Source organism: Armigeres subalbatus, chromosome 3, assembly GCF_024139115.2.
Source record: "Armigeres subalbatus isolate Guangzhou_Male chromosome 3, GZ_Asu_2, whole genome shotgun sequence".
NCBI classification, from domain to species: Eukaryota; Metazoa; Arthropoda; class Insecta; order Diptera; family Culicidae; genus Armigeres; species Armigeres subalbatus.
This window is the reverse complement of record NC_085141.1, coordinates 52,193,537-52,205,767: the sequence shown is the minus strand read 5'-3', so window position 1 is coordinate 52,205,767 and position 12,231 is coordinate 52,193,537. Positions and strand designations below refer to the sequence as shown.

The window sequence follows — 12,231 nt, the reverse complement described above, 5'->3', positions numbered from 1 at the left end:
AACCTTGTTGAATATATGACTAAGGTACATTAGAACGTTGGCTCAGGTGGAACGTTCTTCTTCAAATGAGCATGAGCACCAGCATGGTTGACTTCCTACGGTTGCTACTCCGTTATTCCCAGGTCAGCCAGCTGTAATTACACAGTAGAACCGGACATTTCGATAACCGCGCGATCGATCAAACCTGCACTCTATAATGTTTAATGCTAAAATGGATCAAAATAACTAACCTACTTAACACGTAATTGATCTCAATATTATTCTGATGTACACACATACATGTTTCAAAATTTGGGAAGTATACGTACCCTGGGAGAAAGAGGAGTTTCAGAAAAGTCTGCGAAAATCTACTAGAGGAAGGGGGGTTGTAAACGAAAAAAATGGTTACGTTGTTTATTGAACTGTTTATTGCCTCTTAGCACTCCCACGCAAAACATTTTTATCAATGCGTAGCTGAAGGCTTATGCTACTCAATGATGGTGTTGGTTTGCGTGGATCCGCTATCAAATCGATGATCAAATCCACATCCACAAAAGTAGACAAGTCACTTCGAGGATTTGGTACTAATTTAGTTAAGAGGTAGAGAAAATGGTTTGATCTCACCAATCTTCCGGAAGTTATTTTCTGGCTGCGTAGGCAAAAGAAACCTCTAGTTTGATAATTGGTCTTTCCTTGAATTTATGTTTTCAAGTAATTGATTGAGTCCATTCTTTGGCTGGTTTGATAGTATAACAGCAGCTTCAATCCGGTACAGAAATGGGACGCTAGCTTGGAAGGCAGCGACAGTATTCAAGCCAGAAGATTTAAGAGGCTGCAGTGCAACCACCACCAACCACGCTTCGTCCTTTATTCGGACACTGACACATAATGGCGCACTCAAATCATCACACTTTATCTTTCAACATCCATATCCGCTCGAACAGTAACTTGTATAGTTCACAAAAACGTTAATTTTCCTCTACTTGATTCTTTGAAGATTTTGAAAAAATGGTGACATACGATTTCTTTTCGACCGTTTCCGAGGACAACTACGATCTCTGGTGAAACGTTCTTCTCCAAATGTAAGATTTACGCATTCCATTTTTATAGCCTTTTACAATTTTTACCTGACGGAAAGGAAAGTTAGAAAGCATAGAATAATAGGAAATTAATGAGATAGAAATTACAATAGACGAATTTCGCGCCAACCCTTCTATGGGGCTGGCAGCACCATCTTAGAATCGAATGAAACTTGGTGAGCATATATGGTATTTCTAGGCCACTCTGCATACTTATTTTTCAAAAATTGACAAGAGTAACATTTGATGAGGGCCTAATTTTTTTCATTGTTTTTTTTTTCAAATCGATGTAACTCTTAAATGACAAGACCTACAAAAAAATGTTGTATGGTGGAATGTCGTGAAATTCCCTGAAGATTTTTGGAAAAATATCCAAAAAATAAAAAACCGATTTCTGCACTGAAAAAAATTAGTTTTTAAAATTAAAATCGGTATTACAAAAAAAATCTCATCTCAGAAATCGATGAAATTTCTAGAGTGCTTTGAGAATAGGTCGTATGTGCAAAAGAGAGTCTCTCTTTGCCTCCATTCTCTTTCGATTATTACAGATCTATAATAAAGTTTACTTCAGATTTCTTAGCAGATATCTAAAGATTATAGCTTTGTCTAGCGTTCTGAAGTGAAAATGTGGCAAAATATGCAAAACTAGCTTATGTACAAGCGAAAGAGAGCGTGAACAAAGAGAGCCTCTCTTTTGCACATACGACCTATTCTCAAAGCAATCTAGATTTGTTCTGCAGATAGGTATTTCAATTATCTAATTTTTCTGGGAACAATGTTTCTGTGATATATTTAAGGAACAAAGTTTTTCTTACAAAAACTATCTACCGAGCTTCATCGTTTGGAATCAAAATCTGATAAAAAAAAATCGACCTCCGTTTTTTTTTGCCACACCAATTTTAATCTTTACATTCATTGATTTATTTTCTCGGTGAACGAAACGCTCTTTTATGCTTCAGATTTTATAGTTTAGACAAATTTACAATGGTCCAGCAAACATCACAATTTTGTAAATCTGGTCATTTGTGTGTAACATTGATATAAGCAATCTAGGACAATATACGCCCTTTTCAAATGTTGGTCCACATTAATGTTAGATTATGCTAAATTGCTTCCTAAACACATTTTTATACGTCCAAAATGTGTCGTTGGTTGATGATAGGCTGCTGATTTGGCGCTGTAGGTATAAAGAACGCTGATAAATTTTCACTCAATATGGACATGAAAAAAAGTTTTTGATGGAAATTTTTTTTCCTTAAATATGTCACAGGAACATTATTCCCAGAAAAGTTAGATAATTGAAATACCTATCTGCAGAACAAATTTAATCGATTTCTGAGATGAGGTTTTTTTGTAACATCGATTTTAATTTTCAAAACTCTTTTTTTTCAGTGTAGAAATCGGTTTTTTTATTTTTTGGATATTTTTCCAAAATACTTCAGGGAATTTCGCAACAGTCCACCATACAACACTTTTTTGTAGGTATTGTCATTTTAGAGCTACATCAATTTAAAAAAATGCATGAAAAAAAATTAGGCCCTCATCAAATGTTACTCTTGACATTTTTTGAAAAACTAAGTATGCAGAGTGGCTTAGAAATACCTACCATATCTTTATGCCCACCAAGATTCATTCAATTCTGAGATGGTGCTGCTGGTCGAGTAGGCGCGAAATTCGTCAATAACCAAAAAAAAAACAGGATGAAAAGAAGGCTTGTGTACAAGACATGACCACCGTACATAAACTACGTAAAAGCTTGTGGTGCAATGGTAATTGTTTCCAGTCAACCAAAATGCATGCATAATAAAAAATGCTTTGCTATTATGCCATGTCTAGGTAGGGTAAGACGGTATGATATGCCCCATTAAGTCAATACTTCAATAAGTAAATACTTTTCAACGCAATGTATGCAAACTTTGAACTGCTAACCAAAAAGTCGTAAATGCTTCTTCTTCTTCTTCTTCTTCTTATTGGCATTTCATCCCCACACTGGGACAGAGCCGCCTCGCAGCTTAGTGTTCATTAAGCACTTCCACAGTTATTAACTGCGAGGTTTCTAAGCCAGGTTACCATTTTTGCATTCGTATATCATGAGGCTAACACGATGATACTTTTATGCCCAGGGAATTCGAGACAATTTCCAATCCGAAAATTGCCTAGACCGACACCGGGAATCGAACCCAGCCACCCTCAGCATGGTCTTGCTTTGTAGCCGCGCGTCTTACCGCACGGCTAAGGAGGGCCCCGTCGTAAATGCGTTGCCTGTGATTTGTAATATGAAAATGTTACGTGTTCTCGTAATAAACTTTTTTTGAAAAGTCATAAAAATGGGTTTCAACAAATGCCTGCGGGCAATACGCCTCACCTTAATGTATACCACTACAAAGACGCTCAAAGGTATTTTATCTACCTCATAATAAAAAGGTTACAAGCCCCTATATGCTTGACATTTAAAAACGAGCAATGGGCAATGTTTTAAACATAACCGCAAGTAGACGTAGAATTTGTATAAACGTAGCGTATTTACATTTTACTTTTGAACTCATGGGAGAACATAGATATTCGTCGTTTTACGATAAAATTTCAAATGAAATGACCGATGTGCCACTAACCACTTCTTTGCATTACAACCAAGAAGCTATATAGCAGCAGTTCCACCCTTCGATATCATTTACTACTGCCGGTAGTAAGCTCCATCTTAACTGGAACCTGTGATGCAATTGACCTTTCCCGTCAAAAAATGTTTTTTTGTTTTAAGTCTCAATCAATTTTTTGACATGTTTCAGATCACCTTTCCCAATAAACCCAATTTTTGTGTACGCTTCTAGAGTTGGCCAGATCTCAGACGAAATTGGTTCGAACCCAAAAAACAGCACTTCTTCGATTTTTTTAATTCAAATTTTGAAAAAAATGTGGGTTCTTTGGAAATGGTAACCTTAAATAAAATAAGGGAGAGGTCAATTCACGTTGATCTCAAAAAGTTTTGGCGCATGGGCATTGTGGCCATGTGGTCAGAGTCGTCTGCGCGCATTTGCTGTGTTTTTTGGTGGTAAAGAAGTTCCCAAGTAACAATTACAATGCTTCGAAGACTTATGCAAGTTTTATAGAGGTTTTATAATGGCATACTCAAAAGCTTAAAATTTTATTTTGATTTTATACAGTTGTCATTTAATTAGATCCGCAAGAGTACTAGAGAACCGTGTTTTGACATCCAATATAAAACCTCGGTTTCAAGGTTCTATAATGCTCGTGTATTCCTCTTCAGAACCTAGAAATGGAACTAACATAATCGCTAACCAATCGCTTCCGGTCGTCCTGAACATTGAGCGCCATCAGGTCCTCTTCAACTGCAAAAAGCTATCGTGTACGAGGCCTTCCACGAAGCCTGTGGCATCTTCCGGGTTCTCCACTAAATATTATCTTCGCTTGACGTTTTTCCGGCATACGAACAACGTGACCAGCCCACCGTAGTCTGCCGTGTTGTCTAAGCTTAACAATATCCTGCCCTTTATACACTTGGTACAATTCGTGATTCATGCGACGTCGCCAGATACCGTTCTCCTGTTTACCGCCGAGTATTGTCCGGCACGGCAAATGCTGGGTAAAGCGTACCATTGGTACCATAGGAATAATAACCCCATTTCGCGGTCCTTAGCCTCTTACCCAGCAACTCCTATCCCTACCTCCTCGTGGTGCTGGCCGGGATACGAGCAACCTTAGGGAAGGACGGGTAACCAACCCCGGTGGGAACTATGGTCGTATGCTCATCTCCGGAGGTGCAAATTTGATCGAGCGTCTGTTCTCCATGTTAGGAGCGATTCACAACAGTGTCGGTTCCCATGTTAGGGGCGGCTGATCATCGTCCGAGTGCCAGCGAGGGACTCTAAACTAAACTGTGCACACCATGTTGCATCGTGTCGGCATCGAGAAGGCAGCCCCTTCAACGCGGTGTAGGTAGCGCAACCCTGGTAAGGTAGCCTACCGAAGATTCTACAGTTACCAAGAAAGGCAAAAGTAGAGCAAACGGATTGATTCATCGGCAACAGACCCGGCAACGAATAAAGGACAACGATTGGAATGTCGGATCTTGGAAGGTGAGAACTTTGAACCAACCCGCACGTGTTAGGCTCCTGGTTCGTGAGCTGCAAAAGGTTGGCGTGAGTGTGGCAGCAATCCAGGAAATGCGGTTTCCCAGAACTGGAGAACGTGAATTCCGGGCGGTGGATCCCATAGCGAACACTTCATTCAACTACCACATCTACTATAGTGGTGGTGACAGAGCAGAACAAGAAGTTGGTTTCATGATGATCGGGAAGCAGATGAAGTGTGTTCTCCAGTGGAAGCCGATAAGCGACCGCATTTGCGTGTTGAGAAGGAAAGGCAAATTCTTCAACTATAGCCTGATCAGCATCTATGCCCCAACGAACGATAATCCTGATGACGTGAAGGATGAGTTCTATGAGAGCCTTGATAAGGTTTACGGAGAGTGCCCAACACACGATGTTAAGATTGTCATTGGGGATGCAAATGCGCAGATCGGAAGAGAAATTTTTTTTCGCCCTGTCAAGCCTTCATTCCGCTACCAACGATAATGGTCTGCGACTTGTAATCTTTGCTGCTGCTAGAGGGATGGCAATCAGCAGTACCTACTTCGCACGTAAGAATATTCGCAAACACACCTGGCAACATCCGAGTGGAAACACTTGCTCACAGATAGACCACGTGCTGATCGACGGACGACATTTCTCGGATGTTATAGATGTAAGGTCCTTCAGAGGTCCGAACATTGACTCGGATCAGTTGCAAAAATTCGGGCGCGACTTTCTAGCGTCTCGAGTTCACGAAACAACAGAACGATGCGTTTGAATATCCAACGCTTGTCAGTTGAAGGAATTGCTGAACAGTACCACCAGAAGCTGGACGAGTGGATAGGGGATGCCACCGGATCTGGCGACGTCAACAGATTGTGCAAAAATATCCATGAAGCTGTGATTACAAAAGCGCAGAAAGTGTTAGGCACTGCACAGTGCACTATGGTCCAGGATACATTTTTACGCGGAAATATGCATTTTACGCCAAAACTATACACTTTAAAAAAAATTGTTCTACAAAATTGTTAGAAACAGTAAGGCTATCATTATGGTGCTACCAAAAAATAGAGTGACCCATCATGTAAAAAAGTTGAACAATATTATTTTATTTTTTGGAATACTGGCATGTTATGTTCTACAAAGTTGTAGCGCAGCTTATTCCAATAAATTTTGCTTGAAAAAGCTTTTTCTGTAGCTCTTAAGTTGGCTGATTGAGAGCAATTTCACCTAGTTGGATTAGGGTGTACATAAAAAAAATAGTATTTTTGATCTACTTTTTTGTTTTAGATTTCTCGAAACAGTCGTCTTCGGATGACTTTTAGAGCTCAAAAAAATGCAACTTTTGATGGGTGCATATGCTCAATATATTTTTCCGATCAAAAGTTATAATCATTTTTCTGTAAAAATTACATTTTTATCATAAGTTGATATCTTCGGTTAAGGCAGACCAAAAAAAAATATGTTTATATGGCATTTTAAAGAGCAATTCATATTCTTTATTATGTAGATTATGTTATTTTGTAGAACATAACATGTCAGTATTCTGAGTTTTTGTTTCTAAAAAATATAGTTCTGGCGTAAAATGCATCTTTCCGCGTAAATTTGTATCCTGGACCATAGTACAGAGACGCCAACGAAATGGTTGGTTTGATGAGGAGTGCCAGCGAGTGACGGATGAGAAAAATGTTGCTAGGAGTCAAATGCTAGTGGCTAGTACGCGTTCCAACAGAGAGCGGTACGGTGTAGCAAGGGCAGAAGAGAAACGAATCCACCGCATGAAAAAAAAGGCAACACGAAGAGAGTGTGATAGCTGAAGCGAGAAACGATATGCGGAGGTTATACGCAACATTTTCCAGAAAATATGGGAGGATGAAGAACTGCCTGCTGGCTGGTTGGATGGCCTCATATGTCCAATCTATAAGAAAGGGCACAGACTAGAGTGTGCCAATTACAGAGGGATCACCCTTCTGAACTCGGCGTACTAAATTCTGTCGCGTATCCTGTTTAACAGACTGAGACCACTGAGGAGTCCTTCGTCGGCGAATACCAGGCAGGTTTTTGTGAAGGCCGATCAACGACGGATCAGATGTTTAGCCTGCGGATGATCCTTGATAAATTCCGGGAGTACAACTTGCAGACTCACCATCTGTTTCCGGCGAAACTGATTAGACTGATACGTGCAATGCTGGATGGCTCGAAATCAAGTATTTGGATTGCAGACGAAGTTTCAACTTCGTTTGTGACCTTAGACGGATTGAAGCAGGGTGATGCACTTTCGAATTTACTGTTCAACATTGCACTCGAGGGCGCTATTAGGTGATCCGGCGTGCAGAGGAACGGCATACGCTCCTGGGCTTTGTGGACGACATCGACCTCATTGGAATCGATCCCAAAGCAGTAGTGGAGGCTTTTGTCCCACTGAAGAGGGAGACGGCGAGGATAGGCTTAACCATTACCTCTACCAAGACAAAGTGCATGGTGGCAGGTAGAGATAGAGGAAGACCTATTGGTGTTGGTGCTGACGTAGTGCTTGATGAGGATGTGTTTGAAGTTGTTGAAAAAAATGTTTACCTTGGAATGCTTGTGACATGTGACATGTGACAAGTGAAGTGAAAAGACGTATTGCTGCACATAGGAGTAAATCGGCTATTTTTTGCGGTTATTTGGGCCTGATATTTCTAGGACGAAGTAATAATTACCAATTATGGCTAAATCTATCCTCCTAACAGTGTAAAAGCAGATAAAAATCACAAAATACATATGTTTTCAAATAAAACCTCGCGTTTTATGTAAAATCTCTTGCTTCCGCTACGTGGAAGATTCTTAAATGGCTATATTTCACAGAGTAGCAAGAAACCCATGGTCTCTATCCTTAAATGGATTTTCTAACATTTACATAGGAAAACATATCTAACTCATTTTAATTTATTCGGACCCAAGATCCCAAAAGAATAATTGTTGTATAAATTCGCATGCACAAATGAAACACTGTTTTCTGCTTGAATATTCTCCAGGTCCAGGAGATGCTGTGAATATAAATAAAAATATATCCATAATCTGCGTAACAAAAAAAGTTCCGCTAGTTCTGAACTTAAGAACAGTTGAGATGACCCAAAATTACATCACATTGATTATCATGTCCAAGTCGAAGCCCACAAAATATCATAGCTGGCTATGACGAAGCTATCATAATCAGGTACCGTTCATAAACTATGATCACTTTAATGAAAACGGGTTCATCCTAAATCTAGGTTGTAACAGATTTTTCTACAATGTAGAATTTATAGTTAAGCAATTTTAATATAAGATTTTCAAAAAAATATCAACGCGCCTCATGGGAGACCCATTATTTTATTTATGTTTTGACAAAATGCATGCTAAATAGCATGCTATTTACATTTTTTTCCTGGATTCGTTATATGTGATGAACAAATATTAAAATTATGTTTTAAAATGATGAAAAATCGCATTTTATTCAAATAGCTCAGAAGCTGATTTGCGGACGTTTGCGGACGAGTTTTCACGTGGCATGCTTAGTCCACATCTTGAAGTGACACCCAAGTGATTTATCTTTGCCGGATCTTGCCGTATAGATTAACTTCTCTTATGAAGAAAAACATAAAAAATAGAAAAATAATAATTTTTGGGTGGTCATCAACTAAAACATAAAATTTATAATTTTACCATAAACAAAAGCAAAATGGAGACATACAACTATAATCTACTCATTGTGTACTAATAATAGCTTGTTGATAACATTTATGTTGTGTAAAAATTAGATTTTCCAAATACGCCACAAATAATGTAGATACAATCCAATTCAATACCTCATTTTTTAGCCCTAATTATATTTTTTTACCATGTTTTGGGTCACTTCTGAAATAGTCACGGTATGCAGAATGTTTTTATGTATCTAAAAACCCAGATTAATCCACCTAGCGTTGGTGGTGCCTTTCTCGCATTTAGTTAAGACACCAACCTTATATGGGGTTTATATCGTCCGATGTACCATTTTCTTCATAACTTTTAAACGCAATGACCGATCGTTATAAAATTCAATAGTGATCAACAAAGCTTTGTCCCCTGTCGAATGAAACTTGTTGCGAGAAAATCGGTTAAGGATTACTATACGAAAAGTTGTCTAATGTTTTTTATAGCTTTTGTGCACACACATACACACACACATACACACACACATACACACGGACAGACAGACATGTGCTCAGCTCGTCGAGCTGAATCGATTGGTATATAATACTATGGGTCTCAGAGCCTTCTATAAAAAGTTCGTTTTCGGAGTGAAATGATAGCCTTTCGGTACAACTTAGTTGTACGAGAAAGGCAAAAAAATATAAGAATGTACAAATGTTGAAATTTTGTTTTTGGGTTTTGTCCACGAATTTGTTCTAGTTACTCTTCTGTGTGCTGCTGCGAATAGGGCCTTTTACGAATTACGCAACCAGCTTAGGTCCCGCAACATGCAGACGGAAACGAAATTTGCTCTATACAAAACTCTGATTCTACCAGTGGCCCTTTATGGACCTGAAGCATGGACATTAAAAGAGGCGGATTGGAGATCTTTCGGGGTTTTCGAGCGAAAAGAGCTGCGTACAATACTCGGAGGGAAACTAGAAAATGGTGTGTGGCGTAGACGCATGAATCATGAGCTGTATCAAGTATACAAAGTAGAAAAAATTGTGAATCATATAAAATATGGTAGACTTCATTGGGCTGGTCACTTAGTGCGAATGTCGGAGTAGCGAAAACAATATTCTACAGAGAACCAGATAGGGACCGGCGACTTTGTGGAAGGCCACGAACACGCTGGCTGCACGCGGTGGGATCGGACCTGGGGACCCTGAATGTTTGGGGAGACTGGAGGAACATCGCCCAAGACCGACGATTATGGAGCTCTACAATACGCCAGGCATAGGTGTATCGACGCTGTAGCCAACCAGGTATCCAGGTACCATGTAGGTATCGAACCAAACTGGTATTTTGATATACACTAGCGCCACAAAGTGGGAGATTTCCAAATAAATTGTTCAGTTCAATCAAAGTTAATTGCCTATTTCCGGGGATTAAACCACCCGACTTGGACGTTAATTTACAATGTTATGGAAACTCATATGTGAATATGTACGTTATGTGGAAGATATTGATTTGAAAAATGTATTGGAGGTAACCACTTTCCCTTCGATGGGACTCGAACCCATGACCCTACAGTACGCTAGACTGGTGCTTTAACCAACTAAGCTACGAAGGACCTCCGTCGGCCACATGTGGTAGTGTTGGCTTGAGAAATGGATTGCGTGTGATTTGACTATGCGTCCAATTTGGGAATCTCGAGCTCGTTCAGTAGCCGCTAGGTTGCGAAGGCCGACGGAGGTCCTTCGTAGCTTAGTTGGTTAAAGCACCAGTCTAGCGTACTGTAGGGTCATGGGTTCGAGTCCCATCGAAGGGAAAGTGGTTACCTCCAATACATTTTTCAAATCAATATCTTCCACATAACGTACATATTCACATATGAGTTTCCATAACAAATAAATTGTTTCTTGACTCAATGGGACAATGACAATTGACAATGGGAATAAAGATGGAATTTTTTATTTTCACTACGCCAGGGTATTTAGAGTTGTTATGAGAAACATCGCGCCACTTTTTGAGAGAATTGACTTTTTTCACTGGTTTTACGTTGGTTCTGGATCTTCCGGAGTTAAAAAATGTCCTCAATGAGAGTACATATATATCGCCCGAGAAAATCACGTTGATATCATTTAAATTGGCTTCATTATAACGTATTTTCGGACTTTTTACAACACGCGAGTTCTCGTGTTATGAAAGTTGAAGCGAGTTGTGAAAGGGTAAACTAAAATTTTCGAACAAATTATTGTGCGCTGCCGATACTGATGACGATCGCAAAATGATGTCCAGCAAAACCGCAACGACTTTAGACTTTAGATGTCTTCGCCCGTAGCGGTCCTAATAACATCTGAGATGGTCGTTGGCGTGGGTTGAAGAAAACTTTTATTCTGAGAACAGATTACGATCTGTTCGTAACGTAAATATTTTACAATTCACATAATTTTTGGTTAAAAATTGCGATTGTATCATGTATACAACCTAATAAATATTTACATTATATTACGATTTTCATTGCACTGTTGCATTTAAAAAAAATGGTTCATACCCTTTCTAACCCATAGAATTAAACTGGATAAGCCTTCAGTAACTGTTCCGTTTCAGGTCATCCAGGAAATCCCTGGAATAAAGGCCTTAAGATGCATAACCAAAGGGCTTTTTTTTAATGGTTAATGACCTTTCAAATCCATATAATAAAACTGAACAGGTCATCCAAAAACTACGTGGAATATAGGCTTTAAGGCCTACATCGCCACATCTAGACACAACTTTCCTTCGGGTGTCCCGAGTAATATTTCGGGTATAAGACCCAGTATCCGAGGAGCACGGGCACTCCTTGGCTTCATCCAAGCTTGTAAGTTCAACACCTCCCCACCCCCCTACAGTGATCGGTCAGCCCGGTTGCTCCAACCCGGGCCTTAAGTCCTTTTGCGTTCCATCAACACTGAATAATTCCAAAAAGATCACGTGGGCTCCTCCAAGAATTAATCATAATCATCGTCTACAGTATTTCACCCCTTTCAGTATTTTCTGGTCTTGCCTTATTAGCCAAGCAAGTTCCTCAATTTGTTTGTCAGAATATCCAAATAATAATACCGTCTTAACCTTATTAAACAAAATAATGAAAGCTTACTTTGACTCATATAATGAGGAGTGGTTGGATGTAAAATTTGAGTTAGAAAAGTTTATTTATGCTAAGGCAGTGCCAATGCAATTTTTGGCCACCTATATGTATGGAGCCGCCCCATAATGGCGACGGATTAGAAACAACGGTGACGCATATGTCTAGAACTGATTGTAAAGTAACTATAGTCGTTTTTTCTCAATTCCAGTCACTTCTCATTGCAGCCATTGAATGTCAATGAATCGTAATTGCTTAGGTATTTTTTTTATCAGCATGTAGCAGCCCATCCTTCCAATTATTTGAATAAACGATTCAA

The 12,231-nt window shown here is 39.3% G+C and overlaps 1 protein-coding gene across 10 annotated transcripts in view; it reads left to right on the top strand.

The window, feature by feature from the left end:
- The window catches only part of LOC134224557 (glutamate-gated chloride channel), a 288,157-nt gene that overhangs the window by 98,034 nt on the left and 177,892 nt on the right, over positions 1-12,231 (top strand). The gene's annotated exons all lie outside the window — the stretch shown is intronic.